The sequence below is a fragment of the Crocodylus siamensis genome, chromosome 2, assembly GCF_052110815.1.
Source record: "Crocodylus siamensis isolate JL-2025a chromosome 2, ASM5211081v1, whole genome shotgun sequence".
NCBI lineage: Eukaryota > Metazoa > Chordata > Crocodylia > Crocodylidae > Crocodylus > Crocodylus siamensis.
Genome location: NC_143396.1, coordinates 141,934,420 through 141,946,700, shown reverse-complemented (window position 1 = coordinate 141,946,700; position 12,281 = coordinate 141,934,420).

Genomic DNA, 12,281 nt, shown 5'->3' with positions numbered 1-12,281 from the left:
TGAGCAATATCTTAGAAATCCTAAAGAGCAAACAGTGTGGCTGAGGTAGCCTTTTGATTACGCATCTGTGTTACTGCCAGCTAGATATCTAATCAGATTGAGTAGCTTACTCACAAGCATCTTCCAGAGTTCTTCCGTTTCCCCTCTGGAGTCTTGGGGTGAGAGAGAGCTAGGTCCCGATGGCAAGGCTCCTCTGTCTCCCCTGCTTTGCTGCTGCTTCACCTCATGGCCGAAGCGCGAGCCTCCTCCCCCTCCCAACTTATATAGCCCCTGTGACCTCATTCACCTGGTCCAGTGGAGGTCAGCCCCAGTTGGCTGTCAGCCAACCAATTGGAAATACATCACCTGTTACCAGGCAGATTCCAGCTCCCCAGGTAGAAACCCCCCACCCAGGTAATTGATGCAAGTCACGTAGGCAGAGGGAGCAGGTTTCCCCCCTCCCTCAGGAATGCAGCCAGTTCAAGTTACCTAAAGAGACCCGCCAGGGTGTGGTCTCCTCCGTGCTGACCCACCCTAATCAAATGGTTGCTGCTCAGAGATTTTAGTCACAGTGTCACAGGGCAGAAATTTTGGGGAGAAACAAGGTGGCTTTCTGCCACACAGCTCATTTGCTATTAAATGAAAAGCAGTAATATATAATATACAGTACAAACAGACATGCATTGTGGCTTAACAACCAGCAAACCTGATGTACCTAATGGGCAGGCTTTACTTTCACTAACAAGAAGTGTAGAAATAACACTTTTATGGGTCAGCTTGGCTACTTCATATTAAAGAAACACTACTCAAGATAGCAGAGAAATATTTTAACTTTCTACATTGGTGTGCAGTGTCCATGTTCACATGCATATTTGAGAGAACACTGTCAAGATAAAAAAGAATCAGGTTCAAAATCAAATCGTCTTGCTTGCGTTACTAATAAAAATATATAAGGGATCAAATGTTGTGCTTACTAGAGATGCAGAAAACATGCAAAATAAATACATGACTCAATGAATGCTGCCTTTTGCTGCTCATAAAACAATAGTTGTCAACCAGCACAGACCCACAGGGGTGTTGTAGTGTGATTTGATTTAATGTAATCAAGATTCAAAATTACTCCAGGTTTTCTGGAGGATCTTTGTATTTATTTTTGTTTAGTGTATGTTTATGTGCAAACTGGCATGTGTATTAGGGCTGTGCAAAGCTTTGGTAGCTGATTAGATTTGGAGGAGATTTGGCCCCAAATCCAAATCAAATTGGGAGAACAATTAAAAGCTCCAAGTTGAATCAGAAGCCTCTGAATTGATTTGGAAAAGATTTGGCCATTGACTGAACGGGTACCAGTCCTCAAGGACACTAGACACAGGTGCCTCCAGCTAGTAAGTCTGTTGTGGTGGGTGGAGCAGGGAGGGAAAAGGTATGTGGGGCAGGGCAGATCAATGCCCCCACAGAGAGGGAGGGACTGGGGCTGGGGCTGGATAAGCTGCCCAGCCAGGGCAGGGGACTCAGGGAGGGGGGGCTCCCACCACTGCAAACCACCAGTCTGGGAGGGCATGGGAGCAGGTGTGTACCCCTAGATCTGCATGAGATAGGCTGGGCCAGGCTGCGCTCTGGAAGGCTAGCCCTAGCCACCCACTGCTGGGCTCCATTCTGTGGGGAAGGTGAAGCCAGGGCTCCACTCCAGGCTGCTAGCCCCAGCCACAGCCTGGAGAGCAGCCCTGGCTCCACCCACCCAAAGTGCAGTGGAGTGAGGGCTACAACCACCCTAAAAGTCCCCATGGGCTCTGGCCACTAAATGGGTTTTGTGCAAGGGTCATGGAAGGTGGAGGGGGTCAAGGAAAGGAAAGGAAATATATCATCTATATTTCCCCAACTTGGAGTCAGAGCAAGGGTTGGTAAAGTCACTGGGGCAACACAAAGTGGAAGCAAAAGACACCAAGTGAAACGCTCAAGAATCCAAGCAAGCACAGAACTTAGCCTACTGAATAAATGTGAAACCTTGAAACAGGCCCCGACATGCTGAAACATGGGATGGCTGGTACTCTGGCAATTTGGAAATGGAAACAGACGGGCCACATGTATTCTTTAGTTGATATGCCTTGACTTGGTTTGGTTTCACTGAGGTCCTCCAGAGCCTTTTTTCCTTGCCTATTATAAATGTCTGTTACTGACAGTTTTAATAATGAAACAAGTTAGGCTATAAACATCCACTTCATTTGGCAATGCCTATGTCCTTCCACAGCTGATCCACTTCATTCGGCAAAATATACATTGCCCATTTTCCTGGAGCATCAGACCCTTGCTGCTCCCAGAAGCAGCTGGGGCCCAATATTGTGGAACAGTGCTCAAGGTGTTCCTCTACAAGCAGGGAAACCCACTGTTTTCCCAGTTGCAAAGGCACACCCAGTCAGGTTCTCCAGGCATGCCTCTGCAAACAGGAAACCTGGGCAGGCACAACTGGGGTTTCAGCAGCCCAATCTTGCATGCTCCAGGAATTATTGCTTTTAATTACCACTGCATATAGTTTTGTTCACTATTTTATATTGTGGCACCCCACTTAGCCTCACATTGTACTGCATCCCTACAGCAATTTTCCCGCAGGGGATGCAAGGGATCAGGTCCCTGAAACACCAGGAGTGCCTGCCCTGTGCAGCTGGAGAGTACAGGAAGCTCTGGGCTGCCCACTCTAGGCCCTACCTTAAAACAAAAGATGTCCACCATAAAATAACAGCACAAATTAATACTACCCTTTGTTGCAGCTATAAATTTAAGCATTTGGGGTGTGACAAAGGGTACAGATGTCTGTTTGTTTTCACTCTGTGCCACTATAAATAAGCACAGCCATGACTATTATTAGATAGCTTGCAAATGGGCCTGAGATCTCACTATTAAGAAAAATAAAAAATGAGAAACTAACTGTTAGATAGAAAGCATAATCCCAGTTCATTCTTTTGTGCAAAGCCACTACTGCTCTTCTTGGTCTCTTCTTTTATAACCTTAGACTTTCCAAGGTTTAAAATATTGATCCTGTTATTTCTGCACTTACACTTTAGTTTACCACTCTAAAAATGATAATTATGATACTGTCATGACTGTTGTGGTCTCTGTGGTGGCCTTTCAGACAGACTCTTTTCATTGGTTCATCATTCTTTACTCTATCGATTACTTTTGTCAACATCTTTCTTCCAGATTGGAGAGACCTGATGAGGACAGGTAAAGCAAACACTGCAGTGCGGAGTCAGCTGTTTCCTTGCAGATCTGAAAGGAAAAGTGTTCCAGGAAAGTACATTCAGTGTTCAGCCAAGTGCATAAGCTTTGTTAGTGTGCTATATGCAATGCACTCGCATGTTTTTTTTTTTGTGGTGAGCAAGGCAGCAGGATCCAGCTCAGACTTATGAGCTGGTTGCCCTACTGATGTTTTGGTGCTTGAATGCTCATCTCAAACATTTAAGAACCTTTTGAATCCCCTCCTACCTTTGAAAAGTTTCAAATTTACATTTTGACCAGAGCTTTGCTGTTGGCACCCAGCTGTACTGTAGCCTTGTTAACGCTCCTGAGAGTTTTGGATGCACTGCTTTTAGTACAACTTCACTCCTAATTTCTACCTGTATAAGCAAGATCAGAATCAAATTTTTTACATTCATTGTCCAAACACTGGGCTCTTTTCTTCAATGTCTGTTTTTACATGCTTATTTCCCCAAGTCTTCCTGAACAGCTAAATGGTTGTCAATTGCCTTTCTGGCCATGCCACTGATTTATTAGCATTAGTCTTTCTGCTCTGCCTAGACTGCTTCACCAAAGTCTGGGCTTAGATGTCTAAGTGTTGCATAATTACAATCTAAACAAAAGTATTGCATGGGTGATCTATATGCTATGTACTCATATGCTGGTTTTTTTTATAGCATGGCTACAACTCTCTCTCCTGCATGGAGAACGAGGAGACAAGTGGTGATTTCACTTTTGCATCTGAAATAGAAAATGGAGAATCAAATCACTTTTGTTGTGAAATCTACTTTCTATCACACTTTTAGAAACCTTGCCAGTCTGTCATCACTTCACCCTTTTGAGGTGAACCATTATAATGTCCTTTTTTCCAATCTCCCTGAACACACAATTAACAGATTGCTGCTGGTACAAAGTGTTGCTGCTAGGATTCTGACTGGCACCAGATGGAACAAGTACATAATTCCAACTCTGCCTCAAGCACACGCTGGTTGCCAGTGAAATTCCATATTAGTTTTAAGGTTCCCCCTGACCTATAAAGTCCTTTGAAATCTTGGACCACACTATCATCAATGCTGCTGTCCTGTACATTTTTTAAAAACACAGGTCTCAGCAGTTCACTGTATACTCAGCTGATGGGCACATTGTAAAAATCCAAACAGAATGAAATAGAATTACAACTGGTACTTTTTTTTTTTTTTTTTTTAACTAGAGATTTTCTCCTTCTAAAAATAAATTTTCTAAGTTCTTTTTGGCAAAAATATTTACGTTTTAATGAAAAAAATCCATATAAAATGAAAATATTTGTTTTAAATTGAAGTTCTCTTCCCAATTAAAAAATGTTTTTGGATTTTCCCTCTCCCTCAGGAGGAGAGAGAGAGAAAAATCAAAAAAAATTCACATGTAGTCCTTGTTTCAAAAAAACCAAAAACCACCAAACTAAGAACTGCAATTTAAACCTAACTGAATTTTATCTTTTCCTTTAATTTTTTGTTTTTGTCAAATTATTTTTATCAACATTTTCAAACCAAATGTTTTGCTTAATAGTTTTCATTGGGAAAAAGCAGCTGAGATTCTATCCATTTCTAAAAAGGACAGAATACACAGCATATGAGTTCCTACAGCCATGCACAGAGCCTGCTCCAACACACTGCAAATCCAGAGCTTCGGAGCAGACTAAATTAACTTGTATTATTGCCTCCATGCTGAAAAAGTGGCAGCAGGATGCTTTGAAATAAAATATGTTTGATGAGCTTTAGTTCAAAGTGTCCCACTGCCATTTTTTCAGCATGGGGACACTCACACAAGTGATACATGGGCACTTTTAATTAGTGCAGCTTGCTAATTAAAGCACCTGGTGCCATGTCCCAAAGCACAGGTAAAAAAAAAAAAAAAAAAAAAAAGTGCCACTGAATGCCTCTGGCTTCAACCATTTAAACCACTTTCTCTCTGGAAGTCCCTGATTGGACAGTAGCACTGTCCCTGATGTATTCATCTCAAATCTAGGGATCACCTTTGCTTTTAGATGTGAAATTGTGTGAATTATTAGAATATGCATTGCCCAGGGAGTTTGGAATCCTGTTTAGTTGTTCGTAGTGTTTAGCTAAACTGAAAGCTGAGCTGATGCCGTTCTTTAAAGCTCAAAGGGTGTGGTTCTTGTGTCAGCTCTATACAACCTCATGATGCAGCAATATCATGGCACAAGATGCTGCTGCTGACTTCAACAGCCATCTGTCAAATTGATGCATGCAGGCACAGACAGTTTGAGCAAGTGTCAATTTTTGACAGAAGTGGATATAAATGTTACTGTTATGCATGCTGAAACTGTAGCTACCAGCCCCAAATATAGAACCAGAAACAACACATGGTAAAAAGCATAACATTTTTTGTCCTTAACAGCTTAGAGCAGATGGTCATAGTTAGACTATCAAAACAAACCCAATAAGCAGTGGTCACAGCCCACAAATGAATAAAGCATGGAAGACACTTTAAAAACCATAGGGCCATTTTTGTGGTGTGTAACCAAACAACATTCCCCAGTGCTTCAATAGGGCATGTGCCCAGTTCAGATCCACAGGATTAGGCCTGTACTTTGTTTTGTAATGTAATAAAGACAATGTCAGGCACAGCTGGAACAGCTGTTAAGAGTATTTTAGTCATGGGGAAAAAAGATACAGAACCACCAACCTGGGTCAAGCTGGCACTCAAGGCAATCAGTGGCTCCCTATGGCTTACACTATTCCAGTCATTGAAGTGACAGTTATTGCTTGGTAACTAACCAACTAACAAGTTTTAAAAGCATCCGTGTGTTTCAACACTAAGGCAGCCTTTACTAGGGTCAAAGTGATGCATGCCACCTGTTACATCCTGAAAGTAGACATTATCTCCTGCAAGTCGCTTTAGAAGTTGAGGATTTGATGTCAGAAACTGAGATAATCAATAAGCATTCTCTAGCTAGTCCTTGTATCAGTCATGTATATTTCTTTACAGAGTAGTTTTAACAATGGCTTTGTATTGAATATAGTAGCATAAATTGGGGAATGGGTTTTACTGACCACTGTTTATAGTGATCATTTGGCCCTACTGATCCAAGCTTACATGCCAGTATCTACAGCAGCTTCCACTTCTGCTGATGGGTTTGCTCCTCTATATTTTTCAAAAGGTAAGAAAGAATTTCTACATTTCTGAGAAATAGTTGCCTTTACCTCTAACTGCTTATCAGGTAGATGTGTTTTGTAGAAGTTAAATTCTGTGCTGATGCCATAATTTCATGTCCATATAAAACTGTGTCTACCAATCATTATTTTCATGTATTATTTGGGAAAGCAACACACATTTTCAAGTACTAACTTTGTGGCTGGTTGGCTCTTCTTATAGCTCATTCATATATATGGTGCGATTATTTGTGTGTGTGGGGGGGGGGTTTACATTTATTGCATGATTAAACTAGTCCATTGCATAATATTTGTAACATATACTAGTAGTCTCAGTCTTCCAGTATGCTCCAAGCAGGTTGATGCCCTGTGCTCCTTCAGAGCTCCACTGATAAAAACCTAAGCAGTGATACTCAGTGAGAGTGCTGCACCATTCTCTGAAGTGCCATGCAGGATTGGCAACCCAAGAATTATTTTTACTGACAATCAAATGTTTTTATTGATACACATTTTAAGCAACATGTTTTAGATAATGCAATTGTAACTCATCTTCCAAGCCCTTTCCTGCTGCCAGGACTTAGTTAGAAGGGATGGGTCCAAATGTAGGGGGTTAACACTAGAGATGGCTAGCTAGCTCTTGGGTTGGCAATGCTGTTCAACTACAGCAGTTGTTTTACAACAGGGGTCTCCTACTTATCCCCACACCCTATACCATGCTGCCCCCAGCCCAACCCCTTAGCTTTACACCTGCTAGCCCTGGTCCTCCTCTCCTAACACAGACCCCCACAGAGAAACCTACCTGTGACCCAGCAGTACAACAGGCAGTCAACTGGATGAATCATCAGCAGACCATGGCTAGGGCAGAAGAGTCTAGAAAGTACCAAGATAATTCTCTTTGCAGGGTACAGTGCTTCCACTTGGACAACATGTGGTACTGCTGTGCTCTTTGTCTTCTTTCATGGGATGGAGCTTCAAATCATCTCTAACAGCTTAGAGTCTTTACAGATGGCCAAAAAGGGGGGTGGGGGTTATTTTAATTTAAACCTTAAGAACAGATGCGCTTAGCTTGAACATTTACTTACTATCCATAAATTTATGGACAGTTGGCAACCCTGGTGATCTGAGATCCTTTCAAGGATATCCTGGGGTGCTATACAATATTAGCACTCTTTATATACCCAAGAAAATTCACAAGATAAACCCAGAGATTTTAAATAGGAATCCATAAGGTTAAAAACATTTTGCCCTGTTGTGGTCTTTCCGAGTTATTTGCAGAAAAACTGTAGGGCTGTGCATAGCTTTGGTCCCCAATTCAATTTGTCAGATATTTGGCCCCATTCAGAGATTCAGCCAGACTCGAATCAGAGGAGCCATTAGTCTCTGAATCGATTCAGAACCTTCCAAATGGATTTGGACAGATTCAGCAATTTGGATGTAGATGCAGCTTTAAATGATTTGTCTACATACCTCTAGCTAGCAGGGGCTCTGAATGCAGCAGTGCTAGGGTAGATGCAGCATCCCACAGAAGTGGCGGGGGGGGCTCCCCAGCACACTCAGCAGCAGACCCAGAAGAGGACCAGAAGCACTTCCAGTTTACTTCCAGGTCTGCCAGGGAGCACTCTGAGGCCCTCCCCCCCCAGCTTGGTGACTGGTGCCTCCTGGGTCTGGGGGGACACCCAGGGTCCCCCTGAGGCTGATCACCAAGTCAGGGAGGCATGGGGGACCTGGAAGTGGGCCAGAAGTACTTCCGGTCCACTTCCGAGTTCAGTGCCAAGCAGAGCCCCCTGTGCTCCTGTGGCACGTTCCATGCACCCAGGCACCGCAACGATCATGAGCCACACCTGCTACCTCAAGGTATGTAGAAAAAACAACTTTTAAAGTTGTGCCGTGTCTGAATTGTGATGCTGATTCAGCAAATCAGCATCACATCTTCAATTTGGCCGAATCTGAATCAGGGACAGTGATCCAAATCAACAGATCGAATCACTGTCCCCAATTCAGGCTGAATTGGAATCAGAGCCCATTTCTCACAGCCCTAAAAACAAACAAAAAAACAAACAAAAACAAACAAACAAACAAACACACACTCTCATAGTCAAAAATGAGTTAAAAAACTAACAGCTATCATTTTTCAAGGGGTACCTCAAATATAACAAGGTTGAGAACCACTGGCCTAATGGGCAAAGACACAAACACATTAATGCAAGGTAGAATGGTTCTGTTCATGCAGATCAGATTACATTGATGAGAACACAGAGCAAGACAGGTTTTCTTCCCCCAGGAACTTATTGTCTGTGGCCCCAATCCAACAATGCACTTGAACACAGTCAAGCTAATCATGTGGTTAAGTGCTTTGGTAGATGATGGCAAGGCTATACAGTGGAAGCCATGATGGCCTAAAGAACCTCTTGCAATTGTGGAGAATAGGGTAGTTAGCCTTTTTAATTTGAAGTTAGGAAGAAGGCAAGGTATTGTGGCACCTTAGGCCAGGTTTACACAAGCAGGGGCAGGCCTTTACAGCAACACAAGTTTATGCTGCCATGCTGTGCACCAGTGTACACCCCTGCACATGTGTTTTGCAGCAAGAGACATTGTCCTACTGCTTCATCTGCTGCAAAGGAAGAGGAGGGAGGTACCCCCTACCATGCCAAGTTCGCTTCAAGGCACCCTTGTTCTCACCCACCATGTCTTCATCTTAAATATATTAAGGGGGAGGCTACCTCTCATCTTCTTGGTCACGGTGTTCCTGCTACCCCACACCCTGCTTCTATAAGGGTGTTCCAGGCACCCCAGCCTTGTGGGCTATGCATGGCTCCAACCACCCCTTTACCATGTCCCAAGCCTCACAGATGTACTGGAGAGTGCTTGGGCTTTGCCGCAGCCCTCATCTCTAGCACTGCCCCCTCACAGTGGGGCTTCTCACACTCAGGTGGCCATAGCCATGCCTGGTCCTATTCTCATGCTGCCCCCTTTGCTCTGGGGCTTCCAGTGGGCTCAGGTGGCCATAGCCATACCTGGCCTCAACTCTCCTCCTCAGGTTTTCAAACCCCTGCAGAGCTCAGGCAGCCTCAGCCTTACCTGGCCTCCAACTCTCCACTCCCCTTCTCAGGGCTGGGATCAGTGCATCCCAAAATGCTGCACCATCTCTGGCACCAGAGTCCCCACACTACCAATGGTCCCCTATGAGACCTCCTCCAACCCCCAATAGCCTCACCCAAGCCACCAGTTCATAGATTCATAGATGCTAGGGTCGGAAGGGACCTCAATAGATCATCGAGTCCGACCCCCTGCATAAGCAGGAAAGAGTGCTGGGCCTACATTACTCCAGCTAGATACACATCTAGCCTTCGCTTGAAGACCCCCAGGGTAGGGGAGAGCACCACCTCCCTTGGGAGCCCGTTCCAGACCTTGGCCACTCGAACTGTGAAGAAGTTCCTTCTAATATCCAATCTAAATCTGCTCTCTTCTAGCTTGTGGCCATTATTTCTTGTAACCCCCGGGGGGGCCTTGGTGAATAAATACTCACCAATTCCCTTCTGTGCCCCCCTGATGAACTTATAGGCAGCCACCAGGTCGCCTCTCAACCTTCTCTTGCGGAGGCTGAAAAGGTCCAGTTTCTCTAGTCTCTCCTCATAGGGCTTGGCCTGCAGGCCCTTAACCATACGAGTGGCCCTTCTCTGGACCCTCTCCAGATTATCCGCATCCTTCGTGAAGTGCGGCGCCCAGAATTGCACGCAGTACTCCAGCTGCGGTCTGACCAGCGCCCGATAGAGGGGAAGTATCACCTCCTTGGACCTATTTGTCATGCATCTGCTGATGCACGATAAAGTGCCATTGGCTTTTCTGATGGTTTCGTCACACTGCCGACTCATGTTCATCTTGGAGTCCACTAGGACTCCAAGATCCCTTTCCACTTCCGTGCCACCCAGCAGGTCATTTCCTAGGCTGTAGGTGTGCTGGACATTTTTCCTCCCTAGATGCAGCACTTTGCATTTCTCCTTGTTGAACTGCATTCTGTTGTTTTCTGCCCACTTGTCTAACCTGTCCAGGTCTGCTTGCAGCTGCTCCTTGCCCTCCGGCATGTCCACTTCGCCCCATAGCTTAGTGTCATCTGCAAACTTGGACAGAGTACATCTCACTCCCTCATCCAAGTCGCTGATGAAGACATTAAAGAGTATCGGTCCAAGGACCGAGCCCTGCGGGACCCCACTGCCCACACCCCTCCAGGTCAAAACCGACCCATCCACCACAACTCTCTGGGTGCGACCCTCCAGCCAATTCTCCACCCACCGGACTGTGCAGTCATCCAAGTCACAGCCCCTTAACTTGTTCACCAGTATGGGGTGGGATACCATAGCAAAGGCCTTCCTGAAGTCCAAGTATACGACATCCACCCCTCCTCCTTTGTTGAGGCGTTTTGTAACCTGGTCATAAAAAGAGACTAGATTGGTCAGGCACGATCTGCCTGCCACGAACCCATGCTGGTTTCCCCTCAGCATAACTTGCCCTGCCAGGCTCTCACAAATGTGAGCCTTGATAATTTTTTCAAAGACTTCACCAAGGATGGAGGTGAGACTAACTGGCCTATAGTTGCCTGGGTCCTCCTTCCTCCCCTTCTTGAAAATGGGAACCACATTGGCCCTTTGTAAATATTAAACAGAAAGCTCAAGCCCCTAGGCTATAACATAAATTCAAGCTGTCTGGCTATAACAACGTTCACCACTCCAGCATTTCTCCATCTCACCAGTATCACCTTGTTCAGTCATTCAGACCCCTTCCTTTTCCTCACTCAGACAAAGCTCCCACCCCTTTAGCAGTCAGCAGGAAACTGCCTACCTGATCTCAGCCTGGGTTTAAATGGGAGCCAGACCCTGCCTCTTCCAGTCAGCTGACTCAGAGCTGTTGCCCTAGCAACCTGCACCTGTGCTTCTTCATTACTTCTCTGGCTGCCCTGGTAACCAGCAGCTGATCTCTCTCCCTAGCTGTTTCCACTCTAAGGGACAGGGCACCTGTGTGCTCTGCAACACACCTCCCTTCTTTATAGGAGCAGAGCACTGACATTTTTCATAATTTTCCCAGTATTGCTACACAGCTTAAACGCCCTTGACATTAGTGTAGTCAGAAACCCTACTAAAGTTCATCCTCACTACTAGGGATATGAACAATGCTGTGACTTCCACCTGTAAGCACTATGTCAGAGAAATCAACTCTGAACTAGGGCTCCCTCTATTCTGAAACTCTTCTCTATAATATACAGCATCCTAGAGAGAGTATGATGAGCTTAAGTTTTTTGAGCCAAACACTCTTCCCCAATTATGGTAGGGTAGACAAGAACAATTTCACTAGCACTGAAAAGGAAGAACTCCAGATTTATATGAATGTCTATGAAAGGTTAATTTGGCCTGAATGTTTTTTACTGTCTCTGTCATTATCATTTTGCTTTTATGATCATTTCCAAACACTTCACTTCAAACATCTACATATCCCATGCCTTTACAGTGCCCCTCAATTTAATTTTGCAGTAGCTCTTCTTAGCCTCACATCAGCAAAGGTTGCTTTTCACATTCAAAGTATGACCAGTGAACCTTGAGCTGGCAGAGTTTACTATCAGGGAAACACAAAATGACACATTCATACTTTGTGCTGATACAATTGACTTGTCACCTAGTTTTACAGCTAATTAGCTCTTTAGTAGATTATGGCTGGTGTCAGAGGTCACCTGGTAACCAATCCTGCTAAATTGACCCTAAATATTTCCTTCCATTTGTATTTGATTGTTGTTTGCAACTGGGATGCCTTCTCAAATTAGCACTAGCTGCTTAAAATATTACTGTGTTACACAGAAGGAAACAGACTTGAAACTTAAGTGCAAAATTAAGGTTTCATTCTGATCGAATATTAGAGAAAAGAATAGCAGAGGGC